Source organism: Phyllobates terribilis, unplaced genomic scaffold, assembly GCF_046119375.1.
Source record: "Phyllobates terribilis strain yellow unplaced genomic scaffold, ASM4611937v1 Scaffold_5__5_contigs__length_657084704, whole genome shotgun sequence".
NCBI lineage: Eukaryota > Metazoa > Chordata > Amphibia > Anura > Dendrobatidae > Phyllobates > Phyllobates terribilis.
In genome coordinates, this window is record NW_027362765.1 from 609632990 (window position 1) to 609645464 (window position 12475).

A 12475-nucleotide genomic window follows, 5' to 3' on the forward strand; every position below is an offset into this window, starting at 1 on the left:
CTCCACCTGTCCTGGTCTTAGTGAACAGTCACTTGCAGAAACTGCACTAGAAAGCCCCTTTGCCCTGCCTGTGACTTTGAGCCTTGTCCGTGTCTGCGATCCTGACCCCTGGGGTTAGCAGCTGCAGTACGGGGGACTGCCTAGATGTGGTACCCGGCAGCGGTTACCTGCCGCTCAAGCCTAATTCCACCATCAGGAGCTCTAAGGAAGACTAGGTAGCTGCTTAGCTATGCCCCTCCTAGATGAACCCGTATTGTGGCATGGTGGATTCACGATCCACACGTGCGTGACAGCAGCTCCATTAAATATTGATAGGTCATCAACATATTGTGACTGGACAACCCCTTTATATACAGCATGGATCAGTGTGACCATTACAAATTATAAATTAGTTGGTGCTAACCAACCATAAATTAGTGGCTGCCACCCAACCGTAAATTAATGCCTGCCACCCACCGATTATCAAGCTATTATCAATTGGATATAAACATTACACTAAGTGGAACAGCACAATCTCCATACATTATTTAGTGACCACTGCCAGCTACTGTGGATCAACTTCTTTTCTCTTCAAAGGGACCTAATCTGCAGTACCTTGCAGCAGTCACTAAATTGTATACAGAGTTTGTGGTGTTCCATTCCTCACACTGTTTACATTGCCTAAGGTGATAACAGTTAATCAGTGTGGGTGCTGGGTGTTGGACTTACTCCAATCTTATATTCACCCATCTTGAGGATAGACCATTAATATTCTGTAGAAGAAGACAACTTCTTTAACTAGTTTTTTAATGAGGAGCACTGAAATATTTCATTCTATGCTCCCTGACTGCAGAGCCCCGTTTAAGGGGTTAAGTTTAGTGTCCCATGATTCCCCACCCCTTCTGATTCTCATCCAGTGGTCCTTTTCTCCTCCTTGGTTCCCCCTTTTATAAATCCTGACCCTGCCTCTTCCTGTCTCTCTCCTCACAGACTGTGGGACCCGGAGGCTCCCACAGTCGCGGTGGGTGCAGGATCCCCGGCCCTGACTAAGCGCAGTCATGGGCACGGTAACCGCACCGTTGGGTCTTCATCCCCATCATCATCCTATAGTCACAATTGGCGCCACCGTTCCATGAGATCTCATAGCAGGTGGAGCAGGTATTCATCACGCCGCTCCAGATCTCCTAGGCGTAGCCCCCGCAGATCATCACACTGGCGATCACCTTCCTCATTCGACAGATCGTCCGATGCATCCGTCAGTCCACGTAGGAGTTCGCGTCATAGGTCCAGGCATCATCGCAGATCTCCTGGAATATCTGCAGTCCATGATGTTCCTGCGCAGGTTGCTCCAGCTCATCCCATTCAGTCGGTTCCACAAGGGATCGGTGAGTACCAGTATTCGGGGGCTTGGGGGGATGGTGCGGGTATACTTCGAGCCTTAAAAGCACTTTTGAGTCAGGGCACTAACCTCCCTTCCGGGCAAAATTTTTTTAGTTAACCCGGTTATGCTAAACCAAAACCCTCAAAAAGACCCACCTCCCACCCGCGCTAGCATACACAAGGACGTCTTTTTCTGCGGTATTTCTCCTCTTGTGTCTCACTTAGATGAAGAGACCATTAACAAAATCTGGGCTAACGATTATGTCGATATTTGGTCCCTAGTGTCTCCTGATCAGCATACTATTGACAAGGAGCGCCGTCCCGTTGATAGGCCTTTTGAGCGCAAACCAAAAGTTGTAAAAACCATTAACAATTGGTTGCAAGCATTTTTTATCATGGGCTGCGTCATGGGGCAAAAGCACCCAGAGCGCTGTTCTGTGTTTACTAACATAGACACCATTTATAACTCCTACAAGGCCCACAGGGGCAGTGCTTGGTGGCGCTATGACGAGGAGTTCAGGCGACGTTTGGCCCTTCAGCTTAATTTGGGTTGGGGAATTAAAGCGACGGACTTATGGATACGTCTTATGCTAGCCCAGAAAGCCACAACCCCCTAGCCCAAGGACCCCGGTGAGCGTAACCACGATGGGGCCTTGGCTCGATCTCTACCCCAATAAGGAAGCAGGGGCCCAATTATGTTTTGGTTTCAGTTATGGTTTCTTTATTCCCTTCACTTTCTGTAGACTAGTGTTGAGCCACCCCCGTAGTGTTCGAGTTCGGTTCGGTTCGTCGAACACCCGTGTGTTCGCCGAACTGTTCGTCGAACTGTTCGTCGAACACCTTCGAACACCGTTAAAACCAATGGCAGGCAAACAAAAACACATAGAAACACATAGAAAACACCTTCAAAGGTGTCCAAAAGCTGACAAACTGCTCAGAAGACACAACTAACACATGGAAAAGTGACAAGTACATATAGTCATGCGAAAAGAAAAGAGGTGGAGGAGTAAAAGGAGGGGGAGACACAGATATAGGCATGTCATGCCCTTCTAAAATCCAAAAAGTGAGAAGCCGAGACGGCCAGTCCGCTCCTGCCCGTGCCACCTCCGTGTCGCCGGGTTTGTGCCAGAGCCGCGGTGAACCCTGACGGCCAGCCCCCCTCTCCCAATACTGGTGCCTGTCCGCTGGTGGGTCGAGAGAGCCCCCCTGTGGTGGAGGCAGCTCTAAGCTTTTTAATTTAAATTGTCCCTCTAATTTGAATGAATACACTTTAAATCCATTTACAAGGATCTATTGGAGGGCAAGTCTCATGCCAGCAGCCGCGTAATTCCAGCTCCAGTAGCGTCCACTAAAGCTGCTGCAGTTAAAAAGCTTTTATAAGGATCGAGCTCGGCTGTCCACCGCAAGGCATCCTAGTGCCAGTCCCAGCCCCTATGCCTTGGGGTGCCACCTGATGCTCTTCACTAAGTATCCCGTGGTCCCGAAGCATTTCCTTTGAAAAAATTAAGTGTCCAAACTACAGGTGGTGTAGCTTGCTTAACAGCCGGGATAATCCGCTGACTAGCAGACACTGCTACTAGGCACAAAGTATTTCCTGGGCTAGATGCAGTTAAAAATTTGTAAGTAGATACTCTCGTTGGATGCTGAGAAAGCATTCCATAGAGTCTCCTGGCACGCCATATATGATTCTCTTAAAAAGCTTGGGGTAGGGGTCTAGGGGACCCTTTTATAGCCAAAATCACGGCCCTGTATCACAATACGTCACCTAGGCTGAAGATAAATGGAACTGTAGCACCGAGGGCTCGGTTGCTACAGACGTATTGCACCTCACCCAGAGGTGTGATATCTCACTCTCAGATAAGAGTGTGGATCAGGACCCGACACCTGCATGCATTACACCACATTGCCGTGGGGCAGGGCGACCAATATGCCCCTGAGATGGGCACGACAGTCCCTGTCCCTGGCTGGAGTGGGGGGAGGGAACACTGAGGAAGGGGAACCCTGCAGTGCAGGAGCAGGGAGGAAGCAGTTCCTGGGTGCATTGAGAAGGGAGTATAAAAGGTGGGCACCATCTTAGTTCAGTGCAGAGAAGTCTGAGCAGAAGTGGCAGGGAGCAGGGGCTCTGCATGAGCTCTGCTCCGGAGGCGGGCCTAGTAACAGAGGCCCAGGCCTGCAAGAGGGAGAAGGAAGGAAGAGGAGCGGAGAAGGCTCCAGGAACGAGGAATGAAGGGATCCCAGGGGTGCGGACGGGCGAGTCGCCACCGCACGCCCGAATCCACCTGCGTGGAGGGGTCAGGCCAAAGGGGGAGACCGGTCCCCGAACTAGTGGAGGCAGGAAACGACCCTCAGCTAGAAACCGGAGGCTCTGACATTTTATGTGGCGCAGCCCCTTGCTCCACCCGCTAGGAAGGCACCACATAGGGTCAGGGAAACTGGCGCCAAGTTTACCAAGAGGAGGCCCGAGGCAGCCGGACAGAAGTGTTGGTAAGAAAGGCCAGACAAAGGACACACAAAGGGGGTCCTGTGAAGCGCTCCAAAGTTATCTGGGAGTTGTCTGAGCCCCTCACCTGGTGAGCACAGTACGACGTGGGCAGCCGTTACCTGCAGACGTGGTCTGGATAATAAGAACTGTGAGTAAAGGCCCTGAACTGCATCACTGACTCCGTGTCGTTACTGCTGCTGCCCTGCACCATCACCCCCATCCTCCGCATACACTGCCCTGAGGCTATACTCCTCCCGTGGGGAGTTATGCTACGCTCTGCTGCACCCACAACACCAGCCTTAGCGGTCTGCCCTGTAGCGGCGGTTCACTCTGACCGCAATCCACGGGTGGCGTAGTCGGACATTTAAACATCAAAACCACATAAATAGTTCCGCCACTGGTTTGACCGCCCTGAGCCACGGAACCGGATCGCCGCCACGAAGACTACAACCACCAGCATCCACCAAAAAGGGTCCGGCTCCGGGTGTCCCAAGGCCCAGGGGGTGCGTCAGAACATTTTCATCACCTTTCACAATCACCAATGGGACAAGGCAGGGATGTCCTCTGTCCCCTCTCTTATACATCCTAGTGACGGAGCACCTGCTCTCATCAATTCGCCATAACCCCAATATTAGGTGGATTGAGGTGGGAGGCACCGAGTACAAGTGCTCTCTATTTGCTGATGATGTCCTAGTATATATCACTCAATCACATATATCCATCCCTGCTGTTATGGCTGAAATAGATCACTTTGTTACATGGTAAAATTTTAAAATCAATGCAGCGAAGTCTGAGGCCCTCGATGTCTCCCTCCCTAAATCCATATAGGATTCCATCCAGTCCAACTTTCCCTTTGCCTGGCCCTCACAGGGTATCAAATACTTAGGAATTCCTATTCATAGAGACCTCTCCCATCTATGTTATCTTAATTTTGGGCCCCTTATTGAACAATTCCATACAGACCACGGTTGGCAAGTTAGAACTGTAAGATTCACTACGTGAACCACTGGTGTTTTGTGGAAAAGCACATGTACACCGCGTTCCAAATTATTATGCAAAAAGTGTTTAGGAGTGATAAGGGAAGAATTTGTTTGTTTGTCAGTTAAACTCATTGATGGTGATGTGTGTCAGGGCTCTTTATATCACTGTAAGCAATTGCAGACACCTGTGCTAATTAGTTTGGCAGGTGTGTCCAATGAAAGGCAAGACTACTTAAGAAGGCTCTCTCACATTATTAAGCAGCCTACATTTTCTGCCAAAATGGGAAAGAAAAAGGATGTGTCGGCTGCTGAGAAGCAACAAATTGTGGAGTGTTTAGGTCAAGGCATGACTACAATCAACATTGTGCGATGATCAGGATGAAGTGTCTTGGCAATCAAGAAGTATGTAGCTGATTCACAGTACACACGTGTGCGTGCTGATAAGGGCAAATTGAGGACTCTTTCCTACAGGCAATTACGTCAGGTTGAAACAGCAGCGGCAAAAAAGCCTTGTCATAGCAGCAGACAAGTTTTTGAAGCTGCTTGTGCCTCCAACGTCCCCCGAACAACAAGATGCAGGGTCCTTCAGAGGTTTGCAGCTGTGCATATGCCATCCTGTCGACCTCCTCTATCCACTTCACACAAGCAGAAACGGCTCCAGTGGGCCAAACATTACATGAAGACTGATTTCAAAACTGTTTTGTTCACGGATGAGTGCCGTGCAGCGCTCGATGGTCCAGATGAATGGAGTGGAGGATGGCTGGTTGATGGACACCCCACGCAAACACGGCTACAGCGCCAACAAGGAGGAGGTGGAGTAATGTTTTGGGCTGGAATCATGGGGAGAGAGATTGTCGGCCCCTTTAGGATCCCTGAAGGCGCTAAAGATGAACTCCATAATGTATGTGGATTTTCTCAAACAGCACTTCCTGCCATGGTTCAAGAAGAAGAACCGTGTATTTCACAGCAAGATCATTTTTCTGCATGATAATGCACCATCTCATGCTGCACATAAAACATCTGCATCTCTGGCTGATATGGGCATAAAAGGGGACAAACTTATGGTGTGACCCCCATGCTCCCCTGACCTCTACCCCATTCAGAACCTTTGGAGCATCATTAAAAGGAGTGTCTATGATGGCGGGAGGCAGTTCACATCTAAGCAACAGCTCTGGGAGGGTATTCTGTCCTCATGCAAAACAATTGAAGCAGAAACCATCCAAAACCTGACAAATTCAATGGACGAGAGAGTTCAGAAGCTCCTTTCGAACAAGGGGTCCTATGTGAAAATGTAACATCACCTAGAATAAAGTTTTGAGTTGAAAACTGTTTGATTTCAGTTTCTAACAACCTGCTAATGCTTATAATTTCAAAAATGACCATTTTTTTGGTCTTTATTAAAATGAAAAGGTTGATCGAAAAGTTTGGGGGATCTAAGAGTGTGGCAACCCAGTAGTCATGATTACTTCGAATTCTGACAATATGAGGGTCATGCTGCAGGTAGTGCAGCAAGAAGGCACTTATGTGTCTTGCGCATCTCGGAGCCACAAAATTATTTTCCGGGCTAGATGCAGCTAAAAATTATTTTTAATTTTAAATCTGGTGAAGCTTATTATAGATGGCCTAATAGGATCAGTGCTGCACACTGCTACAAAGCCCAAATTATTTTCCAGTCAAGATACAGATAAACATGATTAGTAATTTGAAAGCTTAAAACGGTTGGTAGGGTGATTTTAACCAATCATCAAGCTTTTACTCTCCCCAGGATGACACAGGGGTAGAAAAGTCGCTTCGGATCCATGATTTGTTCATCTTTATGAACGTGAGTCTGTCTACATTATCAGTGGAGAGCCGCGTGCGCTTATCTGTCAGCACACCACCAGCAGCGCTGAACACACGTTCAGACAGAACGCTGGCTGCGGGGCATGACAAGATCTCCAAGGCGTAAGTGGCTAGCTCCGGCCATTTATCCAGATTGGAAGCCCAAAAAGAGCAAGGGTCCAGTGACACAGTCGTGGCTTCAATGTTTACTTGGAGATACTCCTGTACCATCGTCTCTAGGCGTTGACTATGTGTCAGACTTCTTGTCTCCTGTGGCCTTGCAAAGGATGGGCTAAAAAAGTGGTGAAATGATTCCGCAAAATTGATGTTACCAGCAGATACTGTGGTTCTGTTACGGTTTGAGTGCTGAACACTTGACGGTCCCACGGTTGGCAAGTTGGAACTGTGAGATTCACTACGTGCACCACTGGTATTTTGTGGAAAAGCACATGTAAGATTCTGCAACAGTCTCTGCTGATACTCCTGCATGCGTGCATCCCTTTCTATGGCAGGAATAATTTCTGCAAATTTACTTTTGTACCGGGGATCTAACAGTGTGGCAACCCAGTAGTCAGGATTATTTCTAATTCTCACAATTCGAGGGTCATGTTGCAGGTAGTGCAGCAAGAAGGCACTCATGTGTGTTGCGCATCCAGGAGCACCAAGTCCCTGTTGTGTTGGTGGCGAGGTAGCAATCATGCTTCCTTCCTCTGTCCTCTCCCCCCAACCTCGCACAACAGAAATGTGATCAAGGTCTCCCTCATCTGATGAGTCTTCCATCAGTTCGTCCTCCACTTCTTCCTGGGCTCCTGCACCTTCCTCACTAGTTTGGCTGCTACCATGCGCCCTGGTAAAATCATCTCCCCCACCCTCACGTGCCTGCCGCCTTGGTGCTGCCGACCGTCTGGACCTTGCAGATGTTAGCCCTTCCGCATACAACTCCTCCTCCTCTACTTCCTCCACCTCCTCTTGTGCCACCACCTGACTCCGAATTCTGTTTAACATGTGCTCCAGCATGTAAATCACCGGAATAGTCATGCTGATAATGGCATCGTCAGCACTAAACATCTTCGTCGCCATTTCAAAACTGTGCAGAAGGGTGCATAGGTCCCTGATCTGAGACCACTCCTCCAGCGTGATTTGCCCCACCTCTGAATCTCGTTGGCCCAGGCTATACGTCAGAACGTATTGCACCAGGGCTTGTCGGTGCTGCCACAGTCGCTGCAACATGTGCAGAGTTGAATTCCACCGGGTAGGCACATCGCATTTTAGCCGGTGAAGTGGCAGGCCCAACGACTTCTGTAGAGATGTAAGTCGCTGAGCTGCGGGATGCGAACGGCGGAAGTGAGCGGAATGTCACGTGTGTGACATTGTCCCGGCGAAGGGCCGCACCCAGGTTTGCAGCATTGTCGCACACGGCCTTCCCTGGTTTCAGGTCCAGTGGAGACAACCATTCATGAAATTGGTTCTCCAGAGCTGACCACAACTCCTCAGCTGTGTGACTCACATTTCCCAGACATTTCAAAGTAAAAACCGCCTGATGACGTTGAGCCCTACTGCCAGCATAGTAAGGAGGTGTGCAGGATCCCTTCTGCGCAGTTAGAAAGCTTGTGGCATGACCAGACAGGCTTTGGGTGCAGGTGGAAGACCGAGAGGAGGTTGAGGAGGCAGAAGCAGTGGAGGAACTTTGACATAAAGAGGATTGACGCACAACTCGTGGGGACGGCAAGACTTGGACAGCAGCCCCTTGTCCTGCTGTCACCATAGTTACCCAGTGCCCAGTCAGCGACATGTAACGCCCCTGTCCATGCCTACTCGTCCAAGTGTCTGTGGTGAAATGCACCCTGTCACACACAGAGTTTCTCAAAGAAGCGGTGATGTTGTGTGCGACATGCTGGTGGAGCGCAGGCACACCTTTCTTTGAGAAGTAGTGCCGACTGGGCATCTGGTACTGGGGCACTGCGACGGACATAAGGTCTCGAAAATCCTCTGTGTCCACCAGGCGGAAAGGCAGCATTTCTGTAGCCAAGAGCTTGCAGATGGTGAAATTCAACCTCTTAGCTTTCTCATGGCTAGGAGCAAATGGTCTTTTACTTGTCCACATCTGAGGGACCGAGGGCTGGCTATTGTGCTTAGACGGGGTTGATAAGGGTGTCCCCGGCAAACTGCCGGTCTGTGAGGAAGATGCAGGCGGACATGTTAGGTTGCCTTGATCCAAAGGTGGTGCTATCGATGTCGGACAGCGCTCAAGACCAGCTGGTGTTACCACCTCCAAAGAAAATGATGACCTGCCAATCACGCTGGCTGTTGCGGGTAAAGAGGTGGCAGGTCTGCGCCCCAAAACAGGTGTGACTGCTGTCCCCCCAGTCACAGAGGATGAAGAGGCCGCGGATGCACAAGATATGGCAGACGGTGGTTGGCCCGGCCGGCTAGACCGCATTGTAGCACACTGAGCTTCCCACTGCAACTTATGCTTCATGTCCATGTGCCGGTTCATGCATGAAGTACTCAAACTATGTATTTTTTGGCCTCTACTTAGCTTTTGCTGACAAATGTTACAGATAACACGAGTTGGGTCATCTTTATCGATCTGAAAAAATGCCCAGGCTATGCAAGGCTTAGCACCCATGCGACCTGAAGAGCCACCACGACTTGTGGTGAGAGGCAGAGTTGTGTTTGAGGATGCAGTTGTTGACGTGCTTCCAGTACTACGTCTCTGTCCAGGAAGGCGCAACCTGACCTCGTCGTCACTAGCATCTTCCTCCACCTCCTCTGCTGACCTCATCTCTTGGCTGACTGTGGGTTGACAGTAAGTGGGATCTCCGACCTCATTATCATCACCCTGTGCGTTATCACACCCGTCGTCCTCAGAGCCAACCTGTTCCTGCCCTGACAAAAAACTAAAGTTGTCGCTCCAATCAGGTATTTGAGTCTTATCATCGTCTTCCTCATTGTCTCCACCAACAGGAGTTACAGTTTGGGAATGAGGGTCTACATTATGGTCAGAACCTTCTGCGTCTGGTCCTGGATCCGACTCATAAAGATTCTGGGCATCAGTGCAGATCATTTCCTCGTCTGGATTCACAGAAGCTCTGGAGTCGACCTCTGATTCCCAGGCTATAGTATGAGTAAACAGCTCTGCAGACTCAACCATCTGTTCTACCTCATACTCAGACGGGCAGCTGGAGATTTGGGAGCTGTGAGGAAGCAAGTGCGATTTGGGTGACACCTTTGAGGACTGGAGTATTTGTGATGTTGAAGTTGATGTGGAGGAGAGCCCACTTAAAGGAGCACTTGATATCCGTTGAAGCACCTGCTGTTTTTGTGCCTCATCTGGAATTTGTAGCGATTGGCGTGGCCGTAAGAAAGGGATCTTATCACATTGTCCGCTAAAAGAAGTAGACATTTTAGTTTGGCTGGAAGATGGTCTTTCTTCTGCACCTACCCCACGGACACAACCTTTTTTCCCCTTCCCAACACGCCTATTCCCCTTTCCACCAGCAGCAGGCCTTTTTCCACTCATTTTGGTGGTTAACTAATTCACAACTCTGGAGTTGTTTGCACAAAAAAACAATGGATGGTAACCGAGCAGAGCTGAGTGGCCAAACTGTGGTATTAGGCCAAAACTATTGGCTGGGTTAGATGCAGAAAAAAATTATTTTTAATTTGCAACCTGATGGAGGTCAGTATAGATGGACTAATAGACCAAGTCCCACACACCGCTAGAAGCCCAAATATTTTTTCAGAGCTAGATGCAGAAATTTTTTTTATTCAATTTGCAACCTGATGGAGGTCAGTATAGATTGACTAATAGACCAAGTCCCACACACTGCTAGAAGCCCAAATATTTTTTCAGAGCTAGATGCAGAAAAAAATTATTTTTAATTTGCAACCTGATGGAGGTCAGTATAGATGGACTAATAGACCAAGTCCCACACACCGCTAGAAGCCCAAATATTTTTTCAGAGCTAGATGCAGAAAAAAATTATTTTTAATTTGCAACCTGATGGAGGTCAGTATAGATGGACTAATAGACCAAGTCCCACACACCGCTAGAAGCCCAAATATTTTTTCAGAGCTAGATGCAGAAAAAAATTATTTTTAATTTGCAACCTGATGGAGGTCAGTATAGATGGACTAATAGACCAAGTCCCACACACCGCTAGAAGCCCAAATATTTTTTCAGAGCTAGATGCAGAAAAAAATTATATTCAATTTGCAACCTGATGGAGGTCAGTATAGATGGACTAATAGACCAAGTCCCACACACCGCTAGAAGCCCAAATATTTTTTCAGAGCTAGATGCAGAAAAAAATTATATTCAATTTGCAACCTGCTGGACGTCAGTATAGAAGGACTAATAGAACAAGTCCCACACACTGCTAGAAGCCCAAATATTTTTTCAGAGCTAAATGAAGAAAAAAATTATTTTTAATTTGCAACCTGATGGAGGTCAGTATAGATGGACTAATAGACCAAGTCCCACACACTGCTAGAAGCCCAAATATTTTTTCAGAGCTAGATGCAGAAAAAAATTATTTTTAATTTGCAACCTGATGGAGGTCAGTATAGATGGACTAATAGAACAAGTCCCACACGCTGCTAGAAGCCCAAATATTTTTTCAGAGATAAATGAAGAAAAAAATTATTTTTAATTTGCAACCTGATGGAGGTCAGTATAGATGGACTAATAGACCAAGTCCCACACACTGCTAGAAGCCCAAATATTTTTTCAGAGCTAGATGTAGAAAAAAATTATTTTTAATTTGCAACCTGATGGAGGTCAGTATAGATGGACTAATAGACCAAGTCCCACACACCGTTAGAAGCCCAAATATTTTTTCAGAGCTAGATGCAGAAAAAAATTATATTCAATTTGCAACCTGCTGGAGGTCAGTATAGAAGGACTAATAGAACAAGTCCCACACACTGCTAGAAGCCCAAATATTTTTTCAGAGCTAGATGCAGAAAAAAATTATTTTTAATTTGCAACCTGATGGAGGTCAGTATAGATGGACTAATAGACCAAGTCCCACACACTGCTAGAAGCCCAAATATTTTTTCAGAGCTAGATGCAGAAAAAAATTATTTTTAATTTGCAACCTGATGGAGGTCAGTATAGATGGACTAATAGACCAAGTCCCACACACTGCTAGAAGCCCAAATATTTTTTCAGAGCTAGATGCAGAAAAAAATTATTTTTAATTTGCAACCTGATGGAGGTCAGTATAGATGGACTAATAGAACAAGTCCCACACGCTGCTAGAAGCCCAAATATTTTTTCAGAGATAAATGAAGAAAAAAATTATTTTTAATTTGCAACCTGATGGAGGTCAGTATAGATGGACTAATAGACCAAGTCCCACACACTGCTAGAAGCCCAAATATTTTTTCAGAGCTAGATGCAGAAAAAAATTATTTTTAATTTGCAACCTGATGGAGGTCAGTATAGATGGACTAATAGACCAAGTCCCACACACCGCTAGAAGCCCAAATATTTTTTCAGAGCTAGATGCAGAAAAAAATTATATTCAATTTGCAACCTGCTGGAGGTCAGTATAGAAGGACTAATAGAACAAGTCCCACACACTGCTAGAAGCCCAAATATTTTTTCAGAGCTAAATGAAGAAAAAAATTATTTTTAATTTGCAACCTGATGGAGGTCAGTATAGATGGACTAATAGACCAAGTCCCACACACTGCTAGAAGCCCAAATATTTTTTCAGAGCTAGATGCAGAAAAAAATTATATTCAGTTTGCAACCTGATGGAGGTCAGTATAGATGGACTAATAGAATGATGCTATGCCCAAAAGATTTTACTTCACTAGGTGC